Below are 16782 nucleotides of genomic sequence, written 5' to 3'. Positions count from 1 at the left end.
GGTATATCTCCAGTATGACTGATCATGGTATGTATATTTGCTGACATCTGGCATAAGATGTGCCTACCTCAATCTTCCTATAATTATTTGAAGTAAAAACCCAACATATTGGTTTAAAGAAAAATGTAACATACATGTACTTTCTACAGAAATGTACATGCATTTAGCTACTATTGAGGTTTCATGTGCATTGTATTAGAAAATGATTACTCCCATTTCATCACATTTTATGTATGTTCCCTTATAAATTCCATTAATGTAATATAGAGGTGTTTGGAGAAAAGGGGATAACTGTACTTATTTGTTTACTTACGGGAGCTCATTCATCACGGATGCAATTGACTGATCATAACACTCCATGCATGAATGCCTGTAATCACAACAATGCGTACTACATCTTATATTTAGCAATGTAGGTGATTATTAATGCTACAAATTAATAGTCAACATTAATTGAAATTTGTGACATGTGTATGTATAAGTCACACGTGTGTGGATGTGACCTACATGTAACAAGTGTCAAAGTGTAAACAAAACCACAATTTTGTCGCAAATGTTACTGTAATTTTGCATTTCTAATTACCCACAATGACAATGTTGGTAATATATTTGGAATGTCAATCACGTCACTTCATCATTATCATGATGATAATTATCAAGTATTCTCAAAATATAAACGTCAATCACGTGCACATTAGCATAGGCACACTTTTTAAGACAACTGTTTGTGTCTGTATCAATTTGTGTAGGATCCATGTATAACACCGACAAATGATAACAGCAGGTTTATTATGGTAGCTTATATCATCATATTGACTGTACTATTTATGTTTAGAACGTTTAATAAACACAGTAAACTATAGTTATTTAGGTAAATGAAATATACACAGAAACGTACTTCATTACATGATGTTGATGTAATATTCAGAACATCATGCATTGTAGGGGACCACAACATCTAGCCAATAACATTATTTGCTACAGTCCCAAACCATTTTATCAACATACCCATGTAACAAGAGATTTTTAACAAGAAATGGCTCGTTGGTTGTAAGTGTCCTTTACATTGGGAGAATGAGTGGCTCAGTGAGTAAAGACACACACTGGCACTGAGAGTTTGAAGCAGGGGAGTCTGGTTCAATTCCCGGTGTCGGCTCCTTGTGACCTTGTGACCTTGGGCAAGTCACTTTATCTCCCTGTGCCTCAGGCGGCAAAAAATAAATTGTAAGCTCCACGGGCCAGGGACATGAGCCTGAAAAATGTGTCTGTAAAGCGCTGCGTACAACTAGCAGCGCTATACATGAACGTGCTCATATTATTATAATTATTATTATTGTTACATAGTTTCGACAGTCATACGTTCCATTACACAATAGAATACACAAATGTGTTAGCAGAGTGGGAATGGTTGTTATATATAAAACACACCATGCCATAAAATGTTAGTAGTAATTAAAGAGCACTCAAGAAAATTTCTACCTGCACTATTTTGCAACATCATTATGTTAATTAAGTGCTTATGCAATATAGGCATAAGGGTATCACATTTTTAATTGTTTGTTAGTAAGCGCTGCAAGCAATATAAAATTAGTTCCATATGTAGTATAGTAGTCGGTGGCTCCTCCTCACAATCATCTCATATAAAGGTAGACTCTTCTGAAATCATACATTGATCCGATTGTATCTTCCCCGACATCTCTGAAATACAGCAAACACATGATGGTCAAAGATGGCATCTTACTATATATGTATCCGTGACAACGCGTTACACAGCTCTATATGATTGTGTAGATACACACGTCAGTCACTTATATGTTAGAAGTACTAGTGTACATCATTATGTAATCGTTCATTAAATTAGTAGCAGGCATAACTATGCATATGAAGTTAACGTTGCCTGTATACAGAAAAATGTGCGCGCACATCTTAGTGTGCGCACGCACTTCACGCTTGGGTCGACTAACTGTTAGCGCATGCGCAAAACAATGCGTACGTTGTGCGTTCAATACATGTTGAAAATACCATTAACCATAAAATATTTATTTCAAATACAATGAAGGCGAAACTACATTCGTTCTAAACGAGTACATCTGTATTCTTTTTAAACAGACGTGTGTGGACAGAAAGCACGGCCGATAACACAATGCGCAAATGCAATACGTGTGACGTCATGTAAAGCCAGCGTGAAGCGCCCGCAAACACTCCTCCCACTCAATTAACATTCGGCTAACGCCCAGTGTACGCCCACAAACACTGAGCCGCACGCATGACGCAGTGCAGTTACCGTAACTATAACAAAACAACACAGCCAATAGGGTTTGACGCACGCACGTCGCTTGGGGGCGGGACTTACATCCGTAATCCTTTTTAAGGACGCCTTGGCACTTGACAAGGGTCCCACGTCATACGTGGTCGACCCGGTTTTTTATGTTGTAGATGTTGCATGATAACAAAACAGGTATGTGTTAGAGTTATGGTAACATGTTGCTAATATGTTTAAAGGGATAGGAAAGTACGTATATTTATTCCGTCAGCAATGTGTACTACTCTTTCAGGTTCTACTATATTGTAATAGGAAACAATTTGTTTGTGATCGCTACATGTTATGCAGTCTGCAATGTTACGCTGTATCCACGCATTTAAAGTGAAAATGGTGGTTAGAAAAAAAATAAAAAATTTAAACGCTGAGTCAACGCATAACGATTGTTAAATTTACCATTCTTGTAGAAGTAACACTTCGTCTGCCTGCAACTGGTCGCTCCAGAAAACCAAGGCATTTGCATCCACGCTTGACCCAAACGCTGAATCCTGTATGACACACATCTCCTCCATGAAGCGCTCATAGGAATCGCCACTGCTTTCTTCAAACAATTGGTCCGGAGGTAGGTTCATTTCTTCGGGTACCCATTCCAATGCATTTTCAGCTGAAGGGCTTGGTACATAATCATAGTAGTTATGTTCTTGTACAATGTGGGTTTCAGGAATGGAGGGTGCAGATATTGCAGCAGGTATCGATTCACACGGAACAGTAGTAGCGGATCCATTGCTATTGGCATTAGGAATAAATATGCCATTTAGCACAATATATGTGCCCTCTTCCACGGTGAAATGTTTATCCTTAGCAATCTTCCAAAAACTATACCTGTCTTGTAGCTTATCCTGCACACGTTCAAAACAGTCATTAGTTGATAAAGTGAATCTTACTGAGGATTTAAAATTTCGCGCACGCCCAGGTTCTTGGTAATAAGGATACTTGGCTCTAATCAAATCATAGATTTGTCCCGTGTTGGCTTTGTGTCCAGAGGCGGACAAAATCGCTTGTGCTATCATGAATTTGTATCCTCTGTGCGGATGCATATTTTTTAAAAATTCATCAGCCATTGCAGATTAACAGAAAAGATGTCTGCAGTTCTCTGGTCTTTGCTCATAAGAATGAAACGGTTCAAATCCTAACTATTTGCTGTGTTTCCTTTTCAAGATCAGAAAAAGTTACAACTTCTACTCCTTGTTTGAAGCACCAATTGGATGTGTAGAAATAATTGGTTTCACATTTGTGGTTTCTGATAGCCATTTTTCAGACAAACATGTAGCAAATGTTATCTTATTTCTCAAAACATTGGTAGACTTTTAATTAAGAAACATTGTGGGATGAGGACAAATAACATTGAGCACTGTCTGAAAATAGTGCTTACACAGCCATATAATGAAATACACACACACCTGCAAAAGTAAATGTTTTTTTTCCTCATAAATTTCTGTGTCTATTTGAAAGTCTGGTTAACTCCCTGTCTGCATCAGTTAAAGTACGTGTGTATATGTATATATATATATATATATATATCTCTCATAAATATATATATATATGTATATGTATATGTATATTGTAGTATATATATGTAGATATATATCTTATACTATATTAGTGAAAGCACTGTATGTTTGCCTGCCTGGATGTCCGGTGTCCCTAGCGGCAATCTCATTGGTCCCTTGGGCCGCCCGCCCCCGCACACCTCTCATTGGCCTCACACACTCACACCACCCCCTTGGCCCGCCCCTGAGGCGGAGTGACGGGCCAAAGGTCCACAAAAAAAAAAAAAACACACACACACACACACACACACACATTCCCACCCCCCCAAGCTCACACACACCTCACCCCCCCCCAAGCTTACCCCCCCCCAAGCTCACACACCCCCCACAAGCTCACACCCCCCCCCCCCAAGCTCACACCCCGGCGCCGCTACAGTCAGCGGGGGAGCGGAGCGAGCGCCCGGGACACACGCGGGGGAGCGGCCACAACACGCTGCCTCCCGCCTCACATCCACGTGGGAGCGGCCGGATGGGTGAGGCAGCATACCCACGGGCCTCGCCGCACGCTCCTCGGCACCGGCTCACCTCTCCCACCCCCCTCACAGCAAAGACCAGCCTACCCGGCGCCGCCTGCAACGCTCCTCGGCACCGCCGCCTCACCTCGAGCCGGAGGGCAGCGGGGGGGCTCCCGCCCTGCAGGAGGCCTCACCTCGAGCGGGGGGGCTCCCGCCCTTCAGGAGGCCTCACCTCGAGCCGGAGGGCAGCGGGGGGGCTCCCGCCCTGCAGGAGGCTTCACCTCGAGCCGGTGGGCAGCGGGGGGGCTCCCGCCCTGCAGGAGGCCTCACCTCGAGCCGGAGGCAGCGGGGGGGGCTCCCGCCCTGCAGGAGGCCTCACCTCGAGCCGGGGGGCTGCGGGGGGGGGCTCCCGCCCTGCAGGAGGCCTCACCTCGAGCCGGAGGCCAGCGGGGGGGCTCCCGCCCTGCAGGAGGCCTCACCTCGAGGAACATGCTGCCGACTGCAAGGTAAGCAGCTCTCCCCCCACACCCCCCCATTCCTTCATTGCCAGCCTCAACCCTCCATACACACACACACACACTATATATATATATATATATATATATATATATATATATATATATATATATATATACACATACACATACACATACACAGAGACACACACACAGAGACCACACACACACACACACACACATGTAGGCGCACACACACACATGTAGGCACACACACACACACACACACGTCCACAGACACACACATGTAGACACACACACACACATGTAGACAGACACACACACACGTAGACAGACACACACGCACACACACACACACACACCTATACAGACACACGTATACACACACACACGTATACACACAGGCACACGTAGACACACAGACACACGTAGACACAAAGAAACACGTAGACACACAGACACACGTAGACACACAGACACACCTATACACACAGACACACACCTATACACACACACACACACACACCTATACACACACACACACACACACACACACACACACACCTATACACACAGACACACACGTATACACACAGACACACACGTATACACACAGACACACACGTATACACACAGACACACGTATACACACAGACACACACGTATACACACACACACACACACACACACACACGTAGACACACACACACGTACAAACACACACGTACAAACACACACGTAGACACACACGTAGACACACACACACACGTAGACACACACACAGACGTAGACACACACACACACGTATACGCACACACACGTAGACACACACACACACACGTAGACACACATACACACGTATACGCACAAACACGTATACACACACACACGTAGACACACACGTAGACACACACACACGTATACACACGCACGTAGACACACACACATGTACACGTAGACACACACACACATGTACACGTAGACACGTACACACACACACACATGTACACGTATACTCACACACATGTACACGTACACACACACATGGAGACATACACACACACATGGAGACATACACACACGCACATGTACACACACACACGTACACACACACACACACATGTATACATACACATAATGTATACACACACACATGTATACACACACACATGTATACACACACATGTATACACACACACACACACACACATACACACGTGTATACACACACAAACATGTATACACACAAATGTACACACACGTATACACACACACACACATACTATGTATACACACAAACATGTATACACACGTGTATACACACGTGTATACACATGTGTATATACACATGTGTATACACACACATGGAGACATACACACACGCACATGTACACATACTGTATACACACACACATGTATACACACACACACACACACGTGTATACACACACATGTATACACACACGTATACACACACACAAACATGTATACACACACACAAACATGTATACACACACACAAATGTATACACACACAAATGTACACACACACACATGTACACACACACACACACATACTATGTATACACACAAACATGTATAGACACACACAAACATGTATACACACATGTGTATACACACACGTACACATGTATACACACACACACAATGTCTACACACACATGTGTATACACGTCTATACACACATGTGTATACCCACACATGTGTATACACACACGTATACACACACGTATACACACACACACGTACACACACACACACACGTACACATGTATACACACACACACACACATACAATGTATACACACAAACATGTATACACACACACAAACATGTATACACACACACGTGTATACACACACACACACGTATACACACACACGTATACACACACACACTATCCCCAGCAAAACCACATCAGCACACCGCTATCCCATGCCCCCCCAGCACACTGGCATTCTCGGCTCCCCGCCATTCCCAGCCCCCATCAACACCATCAGCACCCACACATCGGCACCTTTGCACCTCCCCCATCGGCACACCCACATCCGCACCCCCACATCCGCACCCCCACATCAGCACCAAACCCTCCAAAATCAGCACACCGATACAATCACCATCAGTACAGCCACAGCAGCACTACCACCGCACATGGGCCGCGTTGACCACTCCTCACCCAAATGCCACACCCACACCACAAACATCCCGGGCAACGCCGGGGCTCTCAGCTAGTATATATATATATTTAGTAATATATATATATATATATATAGATTATATATATATATATATATATATATATATATATATATATATATATATATAGTTATTGTAATATATATATGTCTGTAAAACCAAACTTTACATGTGTGTGTGTGTATATTACAACTTTTAAGGGCTTATATGTAAAGAGAGATTTTTATATTGGTGTGATTTATTTAAAGGTTAACATAATAGAGGCTTAAACTTTTATGGCCTATTGCATTGACCTGTCTGGTAAATGTGATTTACCATCTAAAAAGGTTTTTTTTTAATTTAGAAGGCCTGTAGTGTTAAAACCAATAATATATATATAATGCAGGAGTACACACAACATATTGATGGCAGTAAGTAGGCCTTGTATGAAACCTATTTAAATGGTAATAAACATGAGTGAATTAAGTAATAAACATTTGTTTTAGGCCAATACTGTTATAGGCTCACAGTTAGTATAGTTCACAAACATTAGGCCTGTATTATTAAAATACTGTGTTTTCACAAGGAAGCATGAAGTGTATGTTTTTTGTAAATACATCTATACCAGTTTAGATAGTACAATATATATATATATATATATATATATATATATATATATATATATATATATATATACATACATACACACACTGTGTGTGTGTGTGTGTGTGTGTGTGTGTGTGTGTGTGTGTGTGTGTGTGTGTGTGTGTGTGTGTGTGTGTGTGTGTGTACATATATCCATACATACTACATATATATTAGTATACATTCACAGATGTTCTTGAAACAAGAACACATAAATGATTAAAGGACAACATTACAATGGCCAAGCAAGGTGAAGGTAAGTAATATTTTACACATAATCCTGCTGTACACGGACAAGAAAGATGTTTGCAGTTAAATAGATGTGTGTTTTTAATTGCATGTGAATAATATGCACATGCAATGATTACATCAAGTAACACACCCAAATACAATGTTTTGCAGGTAAGTCAATGGCAGCTTCTCTAAACATAGCAACTGGCTCCTGGTGGACCATTACTGAACAGATGATTAATACATCAATATTAATAACACTATTCATTAATTAGGACTGTTAACATTTCCAAAACTTCACGTGTACAAGAACATACTTGAAAGTTTGGAAACAACACAGTCTTCAGCATACATACAATATTAATTCGATAATCTGAAGTCAACAAAACAAGGCCAAAGACATATTTAGTGAATTATAACATTTTTTTTTTTTCCTTTTTAGAGCGAGTAACAGGCCTGCTTGTTGTCTCTTGGATTTTCCTTTTTTGTTTTGCAACAACTTTAGCCACAACAGAGCCACTTTGAGTGGCCTCTGGCACTTCACGGGCAGGGCTTGTGGCCATTGACTCACCTACAGGGCTTTTGGGCAGTGACTGTTCACCGACAGGGCTTGTGGGCAGTGACTCACCAACAGGGCTTGTGGCCAGTGACTCACCTACAGGGCTTTTGGGCAGTGACTGTTCACCGACAGGGCTTTTGGGCAGTGACTGTTCACCGACAGGGCTTGTGGGCAGTGACTGTTCACCGCCAGGCCTTTTGGGCAGTGTCTGTTCACCGACAGGGCTTGTGGGCCGTGACACATGTGAGCAAGTTGGTACACCGTGCACAACACATGATTGGTCCGTTTCATCTTTCCTGGTCAGTAGTAACTGCTTGTGCTGTTTTGTTTTTGTTGCCTCCTTTGTAGGTGTCAGCTCCTGATTTTCTACAGATGGCAGCGGTAGGATGTCGTCAGGAACCTGCACAGAAATGTCTGCTACTTGACCGGTAACATTCGGACCTGGGGAATGAAGATCAGATGCATGTGGTGAAAAATTACCAGCATGTAAAGATCCTGGCTGTGAGGTGTTGAAGTTGAAAGTGGGTACAGTAGTCATTCTCAAGTAATTAGCTTGTGTTTGCTGCACAACCATTGCTTCTAATGAAGTGTTTATTTTTTGCATCTGTTTAGGCACTTCAATGAAGACTCTGTGGAGATGTGCCAATTGTGATATCGTTTGTTCCTGCAGTGAAATCATCCTTTGGAGCACTGTCATCAGATCAGAATGGCGACGATTTTCAGCTTCCACAATTTTTCCCTCTGAAGCTACTATTGCATCGTATGTGTTACTTGATGGACGAATTGGCTGTGTAACTCTTTCAATGGGAACCTCGTCATGGTCACTTGATTGTATTTCTGTGTCTATGGCGGTGGCATCATCATCATCATCATCATCATCATGTGCTATAAATAAATGTACACATTATGAAATGTCATGTTAATCTCTGCTGTTTTACTATGTAATTCTACTGTGTGATAAGTAACACCTAACATGTTTCCATACGTTTAATAACGTCACATTAAAAACTACCTTGACTTACGAATACTGTTTGGACTCAGTATGAAATAAGAATGAATGAAAAGTTGCTCAAAACTCTCAACTCCTACATGATACTTAACTTCACAAACACAATACATGTTGTGTTTAAAAACTTAATTTTCACTGACACTAAGTAATCCTATTTAAAGAACATGTGCAAAACAAATAATGAACATGACAACATAACATTTAGAAGTGAACATATTATATGTCCACCACCTCATACACTTACCTTCCAGGTGTGTTGAGCTGCATGACTCAGGTGAAGACACTTGTTCTGCCTCAGGTGACACATGTCCTCCAGGGGCAACTATATAACAATAACATAAGTTGTAAATTTACATGTGTAAATATTGAACATACAGTTATTGTATGTTCTGTATTTATGACTAACTAACAGCATCATTTCCTTAAGCGAAAATGTGTGTGTGAAAGTGAACATAAATAGTTGTACTAACAATGTACATGGCTGTGTACTTAGAACTTTTTAGTTCAGTAACATACAACATACTATGTTTCAGCAGTAATGCGTTATGATAAAATGATTAAATTTGTACATACAAATCATATATTGTGTAGTCATATCAGTATAATAATGTACATAACTATCATGAGATGAACATTCACAATGGTTATCATGAAGGTGGTCATATTGCAAAAAGTTGTGTTTTTGGTACAAGATATGTGTGGTACATTAATAGAAGATGTGGCACACCTGAATGTGGCTGTCACTCAACAAGACAACACATGCAGTGTGTGATAATGTGTCGTTGATAGTAGTTCAACTATAGATATGAGTGAACTAATGTGTGACGTACGGTTTGATAACTAATGACTTGTTGGGGCATTTAGTAGCTAGAGTTAAGCTTTCAAATGAGTGTGATTAACTTCAGTTGTGCTAGTCAGTTTGTAAGAACGGTATTCCCTTCCCCAAAAACCCTAATCAGCCAGACCTTTCAATTACTTCAAACAGGTGAAAATGGTGTGAACTAAGTTGACCCTAAGATGACCCTGTATTTTGTGTGTGTGCTGAACCCCACCCCCTCTGTTGACGTGTATGCTGTGATGACATATTCATTGCAGCTGCTTTAACACAATGGTAGAGGAGCTAAATAGTCGTCTGCAGTGTTTAAGTTATGAACACAATGACATAACATATGCTACGTGTGCCTCATTATGCTGTCTGTATATGACATAAAGCAAAAATGGACCTTTTCATAAACAACTATAGATGTGTTAGTGCAAGTGATGTTTGTAGGCCGTTGCATGCAATATATTTGATGCATGCTTAGAATAGGCAGTAATGTCGTGTTTGTAGGAGTAAAATAAATAAAATACACAATAATATTATACATATTTATGTTCTGTACCTGTAGCTAGTAATAATTTCTCATTAGCATGTGTTACACATGTGTACTACCCTGTTGTTCCCCATCTTCGCCCACCATCAATTGCTTCCACTGCAGCAATGCATTTTGGGAATTCACATGTAAATGACCACGCAATGGCACGTGCTATATTAGTTACTGCTTTTAGTAGGACTACAACATACAGTAGCGACAAAGTTTATTCGAGCAAATGCCGCTCGGCAGGATGCGTGGCGGCAGCGTGGAGAAGCGTTGGGAAGCGGCTCGTTCGCGTGACGTCGGTGACGTCACAGTCAAGCGAGCGCCCGGCTTCCCCGGCTTCCCCGGCTTCCCCGGCTTCCCCGACTCCCCTGAAGGTTTGAAGTGAGGTAAGCGGGGGAGCGGGGAATCAGAGGGGCACAGCAGGCGCAGCTAGAGGGTCGGGAAGATGTTTAAATTGCGCGCGGATTGGAGGGGGGGGGAACGGAGGGGACGCGGCTGGATGCGGCTGATGTGCTGACTTTCCTCAGCACCAGCCGGAGTAAATCCCGGTGAACCGGCGGCATTTGCTGCAATAAACTTTGTCGGTGCTGTATATGTCTATTTTGAGATATATATATATACAGAATCAGACATATACATATATAGATGCAGGTATGCTTATATTGTGAAGACAGTATAAAAAGCAGCGTAAATATGCAAAATCACTGTAAGCAACGACACGCCTAGTACAGTAATATTTCTCACCTGGTGGAAATTGTGAGGGATAAATTCCAATATCACGGTCACCGGCCAAGCCCTCCACGATGACGGGAAGTAATTTTGCCCGAAGCAGCTCCTCCAATGGAGTTAATATCAGACGTTGTGGTGTCGGCCCACCTCCAGTGCCAGTAGCATGCACGTGTTGGTCTTGTATTTTCCTTTTTAATTTTGACCTAATATCGTCAAATCTCGTGACAATTCCGCTTGTCCCTGACATCATTCCCACACGCATTGACACCAATGACTATTGTGTCCCACATTTCTTTTTTGCTTGATGAACTTGTCCGCCCTTGAAAAACATAGAAAATATATGAGGTTAATTAATAATAATACAAGCACCAGTTTCCTACACTGCTAGGTGTTCCAAGAGAAAGCAAACATGCTGTTTTAGGTGTAATATGTGAAGCACATGAGCATTCACTACTAAACCTATACATGTAAGCAAGGTTGCATTAATATTGTATGCAGTTATCGCAAATTGTACGCCTGAGTTTTGTTGTCCTTGTAACGCATGATAAAAAGCTGTGTTTCCACACTAATTAACATAGAAAGATATTCTGTACCCATATTTGCATATGAACAAAACTCACATGACCTAGGATCACATGTATTTGAAGAATAAATGGAAAGGTACACTTACCTTGTAAATGTCCATAGATACTGTCATAGTGCTCCAGAATCCCAGTGACAAGAGCTCTATTTTCCTGGTCATTGAAGCGAGGATTACGTGGCTTCTCCACACGTTTCTTCCGAGCAGGTTTAGGCTCAGAGCTTGCCTGCTGCTGACTGGACTCTCCTTCTTCCAATGGAAGAGACTCCAAAAGCTGGCCACCAGCAAGCACGCCACCACCAGACACCCCATCAGCAACTGAGCCACCAGCAGCACTCCCACTCCCAGCAACAGCACTCCCACTCCCAGCAACAGCACTCCCACTCCCAGCAACAGCACTCCCACTCCCACCAACAGCACTCCTGCTCCCAGCACTCCCACTCCGACCAACAGCACTCCCACTCCCAGCAACAGCACTCGCACTCCTAGCAACAGCACTCGCCTGAACAGTACGTTCACTCTGACGCGTACTCGCACGAGTAGCACTACCACTCCCACCAGCATCACTCTTCCCACGCTTTGCGGGCATACTTACAGCACTCACCAAAAACAGAAAACAAATGTACAGCCAATCACACGAAACACTTCCACATAGAAAACAAGACAAAGATGTAAACAAAACAACAAAGGACAAAGCTCTCACAATACACAACAAGTCTCTCAGTCAATATGCAAATATTAAATCACCCAGCTCTGTGCGTCTCTCTCTCTCTCACTCCCAACAACACAGAGAATGATTAACAGTACACGTTGCCTTTAAATATGGCGCGCTATCCAATACATGCTTGGTTCGCCTGATTCAGCAAGATTTTTGATTGGCGAACCTAACAGCACCCCGCCACGCACGCCGATACACCTGTGTGTGATCGGCAAATCATCGTGAGAGTGGGCGGAATGGTTTTCGGCTTGATTTTGAAGACATTCGGCACTTACTGCATACGGAGAGGGAAAATCGCCAATAACATGACTAATCGGTAAGCTTGCCGATTTCACATATTCGTCGCTTACTGCATGAGGCCCTATGTCTGATAAGTGTTTATTGGTCATTCTGTGTACAGGATGGAATGTGTGATTGGGCAAGGTTTGCTCTGGGATTATCCCAGGTAAATCATGTACTCCCTAGGAATTTGGGAGAAACAAGTATTATGGGATGTTTGCAATGTGCAATGTAGAGCTTGTGGATTGGGTGAAGGGATAATATATGCATATAACATAAGGGTTATATGTAATGTATAAATACTGAGACTGGGATGACCCCACCTCAGATCACACTGAAACAGCTTGTTGATGTGTCATCTCCTTGTGCACTTGTAAATAAAGATTCATTGATACTCACCGAACCTGCCTGCAGTTCTTGGTACCCCAGAAAAGGCTGCAATCACACATATATTACCAAGTGTTAATGTAACGGTGTTAAAAAGTAATTAAATAGAAATTAAACAAAGCACCAACAACCCCTCATATATATAACCACTCAAACACATTAGTAGTTGTAGGGTGGTGGGGATTGATGGTACAGATCAGCAGGTGGATTGACCCACCAAAACCAGCAAGATAACACAGTCAATCTAATTGTAGTGATAATAGGAGAGAAACTAGTTAGTAAATCGTAGTTGGTAGTTGCCTACTTCCAAGGAAACCACTATATTGTAATACTAATGTATAGTCCAACAGTGCCTGAAGGTAATGCTAGTAATTGCAAAGTGTATCAAAAATGAGCTAGCATTAACCACACCTCACTCTATATAAATACTATGTATATATATGTTAGTATTGTGATAAAGTGAGGTAGCACAGAACAGAGTGCCACAGAAACCCACACTAGTGGGCGTCTTATACCACAAAGTTAAAATATCCCCTTAACCCCCATGAAACCTTTCTATATTTCTATTTGCATGTATGTGCAGATTGAATTTCCAGGCACAGATAACTTGTGTTATTTGTTCATTTTGTACTGTACGTTGAGCAAAAAAAAGCTAAGTCATCCTGACAAATGAATCAATCCCTTTAGTCGCTGTCATTTCCATACTTGTTATACTTGTTATCTTTGTATATTTAGCAGAGAAAAACCAAGCTGCTAAACCTTCCATTGTGGGTGTCACCCACTTAATGAAAAGATTGGGTTGTGCTTAAAAGTGCAGTAGCAGTGATTTCTGCCGCCCAATGCTGACTTCTCTGGAAGAACTATAGACGAACACTCTTCAAAAGCCAGCCCAGAACACGTACAGAAGGTAAAAAAACAACTTGACATTAAAATCTGCCATAAGGCGATCACATGGGAATAAGCTAATATTTTGTTGCCTACCAAAATATTTTTTAATCTAGAGAATGTAGTACCAAATTAGGTGGAACATGGTTTCTTTTGAACATTATTTGGAAAAACAATGGATTCCAAGGGTATTGAGGGTACTGAAACAATCCACTTTTAGTGATGATGATTTTAAGAAAGAGTGACACTCCATTTTAGATCAATGATCGTTTTCCCTAACTAAACTAAAAGACCATTTTATTTAATAGATATCTATACATATATATTTAGGCACTGTACCGTGTATAAGTTTCACTGGATGTGCACTGAGCTCTGTCTGTGTTTCATGTTCTGTCTCTGGTTTTAAATATATATTGCCATGCTCAGTAGCACTCCTCTGTGACACTTATATGCTTATATATATGTTGTGGTTATTTTGGGGGTTCAATATGAGCTTGTAGGTGTCCTGTATGTTTTAATATACTGTTGCAACCATATGACAAACACTGTGCCAGTTAGGTGAGTATACTGCCACATAAGTAGGTACATATAATTAATCTAGAGGTCGTCTGTATATAGTCGAATCCCAAGTCGGGTTGCACTGTGTCTAGAGGTACACTCTACAAGTGTCTTTACACCTCGAGGCGCGGTTCAAGAGACCGCATCCAATTATAGCCTCTTGTAAAAGAACAACAATGTAGCTACAGTACCATGCAGTAGTTTATTTCAAAGCTAGAGCGTGTTCTTAACCTATATATATATGCTTGCTTTCCATCTGAAATTCTGGAATATATGGCAAATACTTCGTTATATTCAACTATTGGCATAAGTGGTTGGTATATACTGCCTCATAGTTTGATGTTGATGATCAGATAAACAAATAACGCTACACCTGCGCTTAAATAATATCTCAAATAGAGCTACTCTGTATGTTGAGGTACACTCTACCAAGTGTTAATTCACCCCGAGGCGCGGTTCAAAGACCGCATCCAGTTATAGCCTCTTATATTGAAACAGTAATGTAGCTACTGTTGAGTTATTATGTTTCCAGCATAATAGTTACTGATTGCATATTAAGATACAATGTAGGGTCGCAGAATGTGTAGCAATTAATTACAATTGTTTTATGGAAAAATAACACATGTCATCCTTTACACATCATATGCATTCAGTAACTACAGTATTATGCTGGAAACATAATAACTCAATAAGATTCCCCATTTACTATCTCCCCCATCAACCCTGTACTTGTACTATCATATTTCTTCAAGGGCGATATGATCTGTGACCCATAGCAATCAGACTGAGGAGACCCCAAGACGTATGCTCAAATATCTGTATGATTGAATCCCTATCTTATTGTGACATACTATCAATAAACTTTTCCCATTTTTTAAAACATTTCTCGGTTCTTAATTCTTTATTCATCTCAGCTTCAAATTTGTACATCACCAATTTATTCAGATAATTGTTTAAAATATCTAAAGTGGGGTTTTCATTGTTTATCCATTTCACCATCACTGTTTTCCTTGCTGTAAGCAAGACAATCTCTGCTAGCCTTGGGACATTGTTCCTTACATAGACCACTTCCCAACTTTCCTTATTTCCAAACAGCAAGGCTAAGGGATCTTATTGTATATACTGCAGAACAGTATCCCAAAAATCAGAAATAACCAGGTAATCTCACAAACAGTGTTTTAAATCTGCTCTTTCCTGGGAGCACTTGGGGCACTTATTTTTTAGAGTTCTCTATCCCCTTATTATTGATATCAAAAGCATAATAGGCCCTGGGCAGTATCTTATATTGCCTCTCTCTCCAATCCTCAAAAACTATAATTTACCTAACCCGAGTTAACCCTTAGAGTAACAGATTAACTCCTTCAATTCCTGGGAAATCTTTTTCCCATCTAGTGAACATTTTTCTTAGATCCTCTCTCATAGTCCTTGTCACTAATCCAAATCATATACATCTGAGATAGAATATTTGGTACTATTTACATCCTCAAAAAAGACATTTAAAAAATCTATTCCCAATTTATATCTTCCCATACTCTTGCAATAATGCATTAGGTCTGGGACCCGCTGCGCCCGGCGGCGCGGGTGGCCGCACGAGCGTTCCCCACCAGCAGGGGAATCCTCCCGAGCCGGTCCCAGTCCCCCCTCACGGCACAGCTCACTACACGCTGTGACGCGTCAGCCGCTAGGGAATTCAAGAGAATTGTAATCCCAAACGTCGACGTGTCACGTGGTGTGGCTGTGAGCCAATGAGGAGGGGAGGCTTCAGGAGGATGGGAGGCTTCGGGGAGCGGGAAGGAGAGTGTGGAGGGAAAGCAGCGTGAGTGCCTGTCTGTGTGTGTGTGTGTC

The 16782-nt window shown here is 41.5% G+C and overlaps 1 protein-coding gene across 3 annotated transcripts in view; it reads left to right on the top strand.

The window, feature by feature from the left end:
• LOC142487257 (carboxymethylenebutenolidase homolog) overlaps nucleotides 1-16782 on the top strand; it is a 134392-nt gene that overhangs the window by 64091 nt on the left and 53519 nt on the right. Inside the window, exon 2 of one of the 3 annotated variants that reach the window (XM_075586215.1) lies at nucleotides 2728-2882. The exons of 1 other annotated variant lie outside the window; for it this stretch is intronic. The gene's annotated coding sequence lies outside the window, so the exon portion shown is untranslated. Of the gene's footprint in view, nucleotides 1-2727; nucleotides 2883-14267; nucleotides 14402-16782 lie in introns of those variants that run through there. One more of the 3 variants, XM_075586213.1, reaches the window with a different exon arrangement.

This window comes from Ascaphus truei, chromosome 2 (assembly GCF_040206685.1).
Source record: "Ascaphus truei isolate aAscTru1 chromosome 2, aAscTru1.hap1, whole genome shotgun sequence".
Classification (NCBI taxonomy): Eukaryota; Metazoa; Chordata; class Amphibia; order Anura; family Ascaphidae; genus Ascaphus; species Ascaphus truei.
Note: the sequence above shows the minus strand (reverse complement) of the source record. Positions and strands in the feature narration are given on the sequence as shown.